Here is a 12,173-nt window from a genome sequence, read left to right as displayed (position 1 = left end):
TTTTGTGTGGCCCATAACGACCCAGTGGATCATGAAAATGTGCCAAAATTCACATTCCTTGCTTGATGTTGGTACATTAATCCCATTCAGATTGCCACTTATCTGTGATGTAAGAGTTCAGTATAGGTTTAAGGTCTGGGGCATGGATTTGAGATTCTGTGACTTCTTCATTGAGGGCTTGCTTAGCAGCACTGTCCGCTTTCTCATTTCCCCTCAGACCAACATGGCCTGGGACCCAGCAAAAAACTACACTGAAGTTCTGGTTCTTTAGACGTTGTAGTTGATCAAGCTCAGCTTTGGTTGTACTTTTTTTGCGACATTAAAACCTACTGGAAAGATTTTTTTAATTGCAATTTAATTTAATGCAATTTACTTTTACGATTAAATAAAATTAATTTATCCCTCTCACCCATAGTTTTCTATTTATTTACAAATGTACTTAGGCCTACTGTAATTACATTTATACATAGTTATTCTCTTGGACATTTTGTTTTTCTCACAAACATGTTGCAAGGTATTCTTCTGTTGATATGGCTTACACTGTCATCACAGCCTGTCGAGTGTCGTCCAGGTAAGTAAGCTTAAAAAGCTCATTGAACTTGTTGAGCAAACTGTGAGAAAGAGAAAGTGTGTCCCAGTTTTTATGCTGATGTATAATTCAGTGTCAGATTTCTGACTATGACAGTGTTTTTGTTTGTTCCATATGTAAATATCCTGCTCACAGATTGGTGGAATATAACATACTTATTGAACAGAGTGCTGACCAACAGTGATCACATGTCATTTCTATTGTGGCAGGTGGAGCTTTCTATTACCTTGAGAATCCAAATTCCCGTGGAATCAATATCAGGAGCAACACAAATCATGAACTGCAGAAAATTATGAACAAATTTAACCTTGTTGGACGTAGCTGCAGAGATGTTCAACAGAAATATGGTGTTCAAGAAGGCAAGCCCTTTATTTTGTGCTAAAAATTCACCTTCTACCTGAGCTATAAGCTGTATCCTCAAGTCAATGTGCACCTTTACAGATTAGGTATTTCAATATAAGGGTATTAATTGTTTTTGCATGATTTAATTTCAGATGGTCTGTATTACCTCACCACCTCCAGTGGGGTTGTGTACTAGACCTACTGTGACATGACCACAGCAGGTGGTGGATGGACACTGGTAGCCAGTGTGCACGAGAACAACATGTATGGGAAATGCACTGTGGGGGACCGGTGGTCCAGTGAGCAGGGAAGCAATCCCAACCGCCCTGATAGAGAGGGTACATGGGCCAACATGAACACTTTTGGGACTGCAGAGGGTGCAACATGTGATGACTACAAGGTAAAATGAATAGTAACCTCTAGTTAGTTGCCGTCTGTATGAGCTATAAGAGCTAAAAATGATAAATGTTGATAATTCATCAGTATTTTTATTGATTGATGACATTCGGTCGATGATTTCCAGGACACTGGAACACCAGGACACATGAAACCTGGTATGCATATATGCTGATAAGGAACAGAAGCTTTTTGTCCCTGGGAGCCACCCTCCATGTCATGAACCAATAAACATCCTGCTAAATTATCACTTATCAGATATTCTCACAATATCTCGCCAACCTCTCAAAATTCTGCATGTAGGATCATTATAACATTTTCAGGAATGTTACACTCAGCAAGCCACATTTAGTTAAATTCTGTCCATTGTTGGCACTCCAACGTATGCATTCCTATATCTGAAGATTTCAGATGCAAAACCCTCTAAATCCGTCTGACAACTTTTCTTTTAAATTAACATTTTTTATCAGGACCGGGAGAGCTCACTTTAAGTGATATTTTTTCTGGTCGTGATAATTTGTGAGCACGTTTTCCTTTATTTGAGCCCTCAAATTAATACAACGTGACCCCGTTGTAGGCCTAAATTGAGCTCTCGAAATATGTATTTCGTGCTCACATTTAGTAATTCACGACATTTTCTCACCGCTCGCTGTGCTGTGGTGGCAACTTCGTGTTACCTTGACATGGACTAGCTGCTAGGCCTACAGCTGTCTGTAACAGTTCATATTGGTAATGTGATGATAAAAGTAGGCAGCTAATTAAAGCCTTTAGGTGGTCATGGTTTATAGCGGACTTCTACTCTTTGTAGCAGGGGCACCTGTGGTGTCAACCACCAGCTATGGAGACCCATAATGGGGAAATTCTACTAGGCTACAAAGGCTACTCGGGCTCTGTTGTAATGACCGGTTTCTACTATCTCCTGGATTGTTGACTTAACTGTGAGGTCTAGAAGGCAATCGAAGCACATCACAGCGACAAGCTCCCAAACAATTACAACACGTAGACCTACTGTTGGTACAAATAGGCTACTGCGTATTAGGGGTGGGCATATCAATCCAAATATCGATAGTATCGATACCAACATTGGTATTGGTATCGGATCGATACCAGTGTGATGGGATCGATACTTTAATTCCAGTTCACTTCCAATATCTCTCAATTTGTTCAAAATGCATTGTTCCTGTTTCACCAAGGGCTAGCCTACAGTCAAGCAAACCATTCCTTTCACATCTTGCATGCCCGCTTTGCAATGTTTCGTTGCTGAAATGGGAATCATAAAATCATTAGCATATTGATGTTTTATTCATGTCATAAATCATAACACACTGTTCGGCCCCTACATAAAAGTATATAAACTGCTTTTAGTTACAAATATCAGTATTGGTATCAGTATCGACAATACTGGCCCTATATTTAATTGGTATCGGATCGAAACCAAATTTTACAGTATCGCACACCACTACTGCGTATCAGGGCTTTGAACCGATTTTTTTCCCAATCGGTTCGTTCCGAACAGAAACGGAATTATAAGGTTTCCGGTTATGAGTTCCACCAATAAATTGACGTTCTCGAACTGGTTAGAACAAAAAAATACTGTTCCCGGAAAGATAAATTTCGTTCCTGTCAGCTGTTTAATGCTATAGAATTATGTCACATCTTTCTCATCCAGCTTAAACCAAATGTGATATAATATTACAACCATTATTAAATAATAATAATTATATTAATAATAATAATAATAATTAAATAGGCCTACAATTATTTCAAATGTGTAGTTTATTGTTAAAAGAGAAAATTTCCACACAAACGTAACGACATTATTAAGACACGTGGTTATGCCACTCGGGCAACAACAAATTCCAACTGTCGGGGGAAGGCCATCCAGTAGGCCTACTCATACCGTAACAAGTCTTTTGTTTTGTCTTGCATTAACGATGGATCGTAATTTACTTCTTATTTAAGATGTGGAGTGGAGACTTTATCCACCGCTCTCTCTCCATTCAGCCAGCGAATGTCTGATGTGATGTCACACAGGAAGTGAACCTCAGCCGTCATGGTAACGTGTGCAGGAAAATAATTACTTTTTTTTTTTAGTTAATTAGGCAACGAAAACTTTGAGGAACGAAATAAAACCGGTATTAACCGGTTACCATTATTTTTAAATAAGTGTTCCTGTTCCAGAACATAAAAAATAATAACGTTTCCGGTTTCGTTTCTGTTCCCTGTAAAATACAAAAAGTTCCCGGTTTTCGTTTTCATTCCTTGAACCAGTTCAAAGCCCTGCTGCGTATTAGTAGTAGCCTAATACCCACCCAATACAGAAAAGGTTCCCTCTAGTGCCCGATGGGCCTCACCATATAACCCACCCGCACACCAATGATGCAGACAACGAGATAAGCTTTGATACGGACTATAAAAAGGGAAGCATAAACAGTGGCGTTCACGATGCTCTTCTCAGGCTACTAACACTCAAAACTTCGGCAAACATTCAGCTCGACGATGATGGCAAGGGGCCATCACAATCATCTGCTCTCCCACCTACAGCCTACCTAACGGGGCTATATCCAGGTGCACTGCAATCAATGAGATTCCCTCTACGTCACTACAAGCGACACACCTCCTGACGTCATTCCCGGGGATACCCCTTGACACCACACTACGTTTTTGTGCACACAATTTAATTTCTTCGAGCCCACGTTTTAATTATTTGTGGGTGCGTTTCAGTAGATCGAGATCTCGAATATACTATAACGTGCTCATGTTTACATGTGTCAAGACAATATTGAGTGCACGTTTTACAAATTGTGGCCACGTTTAAGTAGATTGTGCACACAATGTTCTATAACCATGTTCACAAATTGTGCTCTCGTTTTAATAAATCGTGCCCTCGTTTTAGTAAATCGTGCGCTCGTTTTAGTAAATAGTGCACTTGTTATTGTGCCCTCGTTTTACTATGCTTAAAATGAGAGCTCAATTTAGTAAAATGAGCTCACACTATAGTAAACCGAGCGCACAATTTAGTAAAACGAGCGTACGATTTAGTAAAACGAGTGCACAATATAGTTAAACGAGAGCACACTTTAGTTAAACGAGAGCACAATTTAGTAAAACGAGCGCACAATGTAGTAAAACGAGTGCACATTCTCTCAACATGCAAAACATTTTGCGATGACCCCTCTAGGGCTCCGTACTATAGCTTTTTGCCTATACAAATTGACATTTCAGACCAGGAAGAAAGTGGTATTTAGTGGGTTTTGAAACCAAATTATTTGATTAACGTACAGTATACTATGTGGGGTGATTCACTCTCATTTTTGACAGAGGTGGCGTTTAGAGGCTTTGGTTTAGAGGATCAGAACTCTTCAACTCAAGAATTATTATTATTAGAAGGATAATTTATTCCATTTTATTTCACTCATTTGGATATACAGATTTACTTATCTGTCCTTTACAGAATCCTGGCTACTATGATATCATAGCACAAGATGTGTCTGTTTGGCATGTTCCTAACAATATTCCACTGCAACACTGGACCATTGCTCCCATCCTGCGATACCACACAGAGACAAGCTTTCTGAATCTCTATGGAGGAAACCTCTACCACCTCTTCAAGGTGCATGAAACACCACAGATATGTTCACACACACCTGTGCTCACATAGACATCAAGACACATACAAAGTTATTTAACATTCTTTACTTAAATGTCGGTCTTTTATCACCTATGTTTTTTAGCGTTACCCTGTGAGGTATAACATTGGAGCGTGTGGCACCAACAATGGGCCATCCACTCCTGTGGTATATGATTATGGAAATGCTGCCACTACAAGGAACTTTTATGGCCCAAATATTAGAAGTATGAATCATTTTTTTTTTTATTGTTTAAGTTTACTCCAGTACCCATAAATTAACTGAACGATAGTCAACTTAAGACGTCTATATTTATTTTTTAATTGTAATATTTCACAAAACAGAATAAAGTGTAAATACGTTGTCTGTGTATACATTCAGGTTATCAATCATAATGCAATGCTTTTATTTTCCCAGATGAATTCTTTCCTGGCTACGTCACCTCCAGAGTGTTCAACCGTGAGAGGGCAGCCATGGCCATGTGTTCTGGAGTCAGACCCACTGTCCGCTGACCGCTGTCAAGAGGTTTTGTGCTTCTTATTCATGTCTTTCATATCACTCTGCATATAGTCACTTCTTGCAATGGAACTTTATTCAAAAGTGAAAGCAGACAGTTGATCAGCTGTGTTCTAAAGAATGTTTGATTGAAGTTCAGCATGTGTTGCAAATTATTTGTTTCTCAGCAAATGCCACGATGAAACGGTAGCCTAACAAACAAATAAATGTAGAGTCATATCATGTGGTGGTTATTTTTGTTTTGTTTTGGCATGTAGCCGTGTAATAGAGAGAATGCCAGTCATTATTGGAAAATAAGTCCCTTCAGGATAAAGCAAGTCCTGTTCGCCCTGTCGGGAATCGGAAATGTAAGGCATCATTTTGTGAAGAGTACAAGACTGAGGAGTCCTTGAAATTAATGTCTGGAATTGGAACAAATAGATAGTTACAAGGCTGCATTTGCCATGCAACACCTGTGATATACCCATAGGGCAGCGATGGCTCAGGAGGTAGAGGAGTGCTTCAGTTTCAATCTGATTCCCTCTGACCTTGTCAAAGTGTCAAGTCAAGTCGGCTTTTATTGTCAATTTCTTTACATGCACTGGTCATACAAAGAATTGAAATTTCGTTTCTTACTTTCCCATGCAGACATAGACATGCTTTAAATACAGACATAGACATACTATAGACATAGCCATAGACAATAAACATTAAATTAAAGTGCAAGACTGAAATATAGAACATGTATGTATCAAAAAAGAAATATAGGACATATATATAAAAAAAATAGAGGTAGTTGTGTTGTATATTTATATAGTCTTAACAGTTACATGAAGTTTAAACTTGTGCTTGTGTGACCTGTATATTTACATTGATATGCAGTATGCAGTAATTTCAAGTATATCAGGCTTGATGTGAAGCAGCAACACGTTAGGCTGTGCAGTCACAGTGCAGTTCCACAGGGCGGTGTTGGGGGGGGGGGTTAGGGTAGACAGGATCCTAGTTTCCTAGGTTCCTGGCAGGCTGGTGGGGGGGGGTCAGTGATGGGAGAGTGGGTAGAGTGTTCAGCATCCTGATTGCTTGGTGGATGAAGCTACTTGCCAGTCTGGTGGTGCGGGAGGCGGAGGCTCCTGTACCGCTTCCAGAGGGCAGGAGGCTGAACAGTTTGTGTGCAGGGTGGGTTGTATCCTTGACAATCATTAGTGCTTTGCAGGTGAGGCGGGTGGTGTAAATGTCCTGCAGGGAGGGGAGTGGTGCTCCAATGATCCTCTTAGCTGTGTTAACAGTGCTGGAGGGTCTTCCTGTTCTGATCTGTGCAGCTTCCGCCCCACACTGTGATGCTGCTGGAGACGATGCTCTCAATGGTCCCTCTGTAGAATGTAGTCATGACAGGAGGTGTGGCACTTGCCTTCTTCAATTTGCGCAAGAAGTAGAGGCTTGCTGGGCTTTCTTAGCCAGTGATGCTGTGTTGGTGGTCCAGGAGAGGTCGTCGCTGATGTGTACCCCCAGAAATTTTGTGCTGCTCACTCTCTCCACAGCATCTCCGTCGATGGACAGTGGTGGCAGTTGTTTGTGGCCTCTCTGAAAGTTGACAACAATCTCCTTGGTCTTGCTGACATTTAGCAGGAGGTTGTTGTCTTTGCAACCATTTAGCCAGCAGGTCTACTTCTTCTCTGTAGTGAGCCTCATCGCCCTTAGTGATGAGGCCCACCAGTGTTGTGTCGTCCGCAAACTTCACCAGATGGTTGGAGCTGTGAGTGGTTGTACAGTCATGTGTTAGCAGTGTGAAGAGCAGTGTGTCCTTGAACACAACACCGGACCCTAATCAGCTCTTAATGTGCAGGTTGATGGCTTGTATGGCAGCCTCCACCAATGATGAATGTGCCTGGTAAATGGTATACCACATCCAACTCTGTGAGGCCAGCCAATTTGAAGCTGCTATATCTGTCACAGTTGCAGTTTAAGCATTTTATCATTATTAGTAACCCTTTATTTATTTTACAGTATTGCATTGGTGGTGGGGGACACTTCCCTGGAGGTGCTCCTCGTCAGTGTGGGGACTTCACAAGCTTTGACTGGGATGGTTATGGAACAGGAAGAGACTGGAGTGCATCCAGAGAGATGACTGAAGCTGCTGTGCTACTCTTCTACCGCTGAGTTTAAGATCACACTGAGGGTCCACGGATGACCTGTGGCAGACGCAATATTAGGAATAAAAAGTGGGATGCAACATTTTCACTGCCATGTGTTGGTTTTGCTGCATTAAATAACACCGGTGGTAAATTGGCAAATCTTTGCTCATCTTTGCTCAATGTTATAAAATGTGTTTTTATAGAGGCCTAGTGGATAGCTGAGAAAAGCTACTTATTACGGGCTTTATGAGCCAGATCTGTACAACGCTGCATCTAGTTGAATAATAGATGGGGTTTTGTTGATATTTTGTGTAATCTATTAAATATGTAGCTAATAGGTTTTATACTGAGTTAGCTATAGCCGGTTGTACAAGGATACTTTGACCAAATAGATATCCTATCTTGACTTGTTGGTAAAACAAATTAAGCTAGCTTTACCACTTTTGAGGAGCATGTGGACTTTCCTTGACTATCCCTAACAGAAATGAGCTACTGTAGGCCTGTTGATGTGGTAAGCAGAGCATGTACTCAACCAGTGAGGGTCCTGCGTCACAATAGAAAGAATAAAAAAAATAACAAAATGAAGACAGAAATTAATAAGGAATGGTGACCTTTGTAAATGAATGGATATTTTTTGACACATGAAGGTGTGTGTGTGTGTGTGTGTGTGTGTGTGTGTGTGTGCTCACATGCACATGCATGTGTGTTTATAACTTACTTTTCCTTTAATTACTTACTGACACCAGACTATGGAGGAAAAACAATGCCATAAAGACAAAACACTTCCAAAATTTGTGTCTGTAAAATATTTTGTAGCTTTGTAGATCCAGTTTGCACACAAAAGATAGATGTCACACTTCTCCCAATTGCTGCCTAATTGTATGCGCAAAGACATACGTTCCTTTATTGCCTGTAGCTATAAAGCTGTTCCACACACATTCAAACTAAAATACTGTATTTCTGCAGGTACGCATTTTTTTTGCACACAGACAAATTAATTCCACAGCTACATAACGGCTCTACACTTGTGCAAATCATATCCTCGAAGACAAAACTCTATTACACATGTGAATATCTTTTCATGGGCACACAATCTTTATGGCATTGTTTTGACTTCATACCAGACTATCTTGCTTTAATTGCTCACATGTTTTGAGTCCTTTAGTCCTTGAGCCAGAGGGGTTGGTTGGTACCTTTTGAGGGGAATAAGTTTCATAGTGGCTTTTGGCAAAGGTATACTACCCTAGAGTTAGAAAATAAGTAATAGCATTACATTGGTAGTAGCTTTTTGTGTCATCACCCTGTTTATGTTTATTATGCTTATAAGGAGATATATTACAGATGAATAGGATAAAAATTAACTAATAGATATCCCCACAAAACTTCTGCAGCTGAATATTTACATTATGCCAACATTTTTTTTGCATTGGAAGTGTTTTTAAATAGTATGTATACATTTGTAAATGAACCATTATCTAAGGAAATATGCATACATTTTTTGCATACATTTCAAGTACATTTGACAACATTGGATGAAGTCAAATTCAAAATTCTTCTTTTTGTTTTTCATTTTGGTGACATATGAGTGAAATGTTATTCCTAATACGCTGTATTTTTGATAACGTCTTCATACATTTGCTCAAACCCCATGTTATATTCCATACCTTTTGCTTACTTTCCATACATCACAAATCATATATAAACAACCTCCTCTATAATCTCCTCATATGAGTATATCAATTGAAGTGGAGATTTCTGGTTCAGAGAATATGGCGATGATACTGTAGATTTTCTTTAATGGCTAAAACACCCACTGTAATAACACTTCACTCTAATTATGTCCAAAAGGAAAAACAAAAACAAAAAAGAACCTGACTTTATCCAGTGTTCAGGTTTAATAATTGTGAAATGTAAAATGTAAATCAGGTTTCTCGGCCAAGTATACTTGTGTATACAAGGAATTTGGTCTCTGCATTTATCCCATCCGTGAATTAGTGAACATACACAGTGAACACACAGTGACTGCCTTGTTCATCGGCACCTTAACCGTTCCTAATGGTCGGGCATCGAGCGGGCAACCCCCGGGTTACAAGCCCGAGGCCCTACAGCGGCGATCGGGGAGCAGTGAGGGGTGGAAGTTTTGTGGGGATATCTATTTGTTACATTTTTTGGCTCATTCACCTGTAAGATATTCCTCCATGGACATACAATGGACATGATAAAACACAACAAGCTACCCAAATTTCAATGCTATCACACATTTTCTAATTCTAGAGTGGTATACCTTTTTAAAAATTACTATGACACTTATTCCCCTTGAACTGTACCGATTGACCAAAATTAGGGGGTCTGGCTCAAAGACTACTTGCTCCTGAGTTTGTTTATGGCTATTTATGGTTATGGATTTGGCAGACGCCTTTGTCCAAAGCGACACACAAATACAAAACAATTTGTGACGTGTGTGTGCACGTGTAAGTGTGTGTTTATTATTTCCTTATCAAATATTTGATAAGGAATATTATTTGATAAGGAATATTACTTATCAGATTGTCTTGCTTTAATAGCTCCTGAGATTTTTTTTTGTAGCTAACCACAAAGTATAAAATGCCTCAGACCAAAATTTTACTTCATAGTCTCTCATTGTCCTTTTTGCTTTGCTAACTTTGGAAACATTGCAGCAAACAACACTGTTGTCAATCTTACAGCGAGCTTCCCTTCTCTTGGACATTTTATTTTTCTCACAAACATGTTGCAAGGTATTCTTCTGTTGATATGGCTTACACCGTCATCACAGCCCGTCGAGTGTTTTTGAAAAGCTCATTGAACTTGTTGAGTAAACTGTGAGAAAGAGAAAGTGTGTCCCAGTTTTTATGCTGATGTATAATTCAGTGTCTGATTTCTGACTATGACAGTGTTTTTGTTTGTTATACATGTAAATATCCTGCTCACAGATTGGTGGAATATAACATAGCCTACTTATTGAACACAGAGTGCTGACCAACAGTGATCACATGTCATTTCTATTGTGGCAGGTGGAGCTTTCCCTTTACCTTGAGAATCCAAATTCCCTTCTACCTGGAATCAATATCAGACAATGCAACACAAATCATGAACTGCAATAAAATTATGAACAAATTTAACCTTGTTGGACGACCTAGCTGCAGAGATATTCAACAGAAATATGGTGTCCAAGAAGGCAAGCCCTTTATTTTGTGCTATTAATTAAAATTCACCTTCTACATGAACCAATAAACATACTGCTAAATTATTAGAAAATGTGGGTAATTTGTTCCATTTTATTTCCTTGGAGCTACCCTCCATGTGGATATCCAGAAATTAATGTGGGTACCTGTCCTTTATATCCAGAATCCTGGCTACTATGATATCATAGCACAAGATGTGTCTGTTTGGCATGTTCCTAACAATATTCCACTGCAACACTGGACCATTGCTCCCATCCTGCGATACCACACAGAGACAAGCTTTCTGACTCTATATGGAGGAAACCTCTACCACCTCTTCAAGGTCCATAAAACACCACATCATGTTCACACACACCTGTGCTCACATAGACACCAAGACACATATCAAGTTATTTAACATTCTTTACTTAAACGTCTGTCTTTCATCACCTTTGGTTTTCAGCGTTACCCTGTGAGGTATAATATTGGAGCGTGTGGCACCAACAATGGGCCATCTATTCCTGTGGTGTATGATTATGGAAATGCTGCCACTACAAGGAACCTTTATGGCCCAAATGTTAGAAGTATGAAACGATTTTGTTTATTTATTGTTTACAAGTTTACAGTACCCATGTAATAATAGTCAAGGTGTCTATATTGAATGCAGCTGTTGTAATTGTAGCATTTCACAAAATAGAGTAAAGTAGGCTACAACTCATACAATGCCAATTTATACATTCTTACATGTCATGGATGTTAATGTAATGCTTTTATTTTCCCAGATGAAATCATTCCTGGCTACGTCACCTTCAGAGTGTTCAACAATGAGAGGGCAGCCATGGCCATGTGTTCTGGAGTCAGACCCACTGGGTGCCACACTGAACATGTAAGGATGACCACAGCACAACTTCTCCTGACATTTCTAGAAAGATGGCTCACTTGATTAATTAATTTCTATGACAACTTATGACAACTATTACACGGATCTTGCAGAATGCACCATATCTGCTTATAGTCTCACTTGACACCATGTGAGAATCTTGAATGTGGGGAAAGATTGTGTGTTTTTTTTTAAATTAATTTATATGACAACTTAATGAAACTCACTATCTTGGAAATTAGTGGTTTGCATTGTTGTAGGGCCAGACATGGCTTTAACATTTTGTGAAGAGTGTAAGACTGAGTCCTTGAAATTAATATTTGGAATTGCAACAAATAGATAGTGCCAAGGGTGCATTTACCATGCATTACCTGTCAAATACCATGTGGCAGAAATGGCTCAGGAGGTAGAGGAGTGCTTCACCAACCATAAGGTTGCTGGTTTCATTTTGATTCCCTCTGACATTGTCAAAGTGTCCTTGAACACAACACCGGACCCCAATCAGCTCTTAATGTGCAGGTTGATGCC

The 12,173-nt window shown here is 39.5% G+C and overlaps 1 pseudogene; it reads left to right on the top strand.

Annotated features, from left to right (window-relative positions):
• Positions 1-496: 496 nt before the first annotated feature.
• LOC125290254 lies at positions 497-7,690 on the top strand (annotated as a pseudogene).
• Positions 7,691-12,173: the final 4,483 nt, after the last annotated feature.

The sequence above is a fragment of the Alosa alosa genome, chromosome 2 (assembly GCF_017589495.1).
Source record: "Alosa alosa isolate M-15738 ecotype Scorff River chromosome 2, AALO_Geno_1.1, whole genome shotgun sequence".
NCBI classification, from domain to species: Eukaryota; Metazoa; Chordata; class Actinopteri; order Clupeiformes; family Clupeidae; genus Alosa; species Alosa alosa.
Note: the sequence above shows the minus strand (reverse complement) of the source record. Positions and strands in the feature narration are given on the sequence as shown.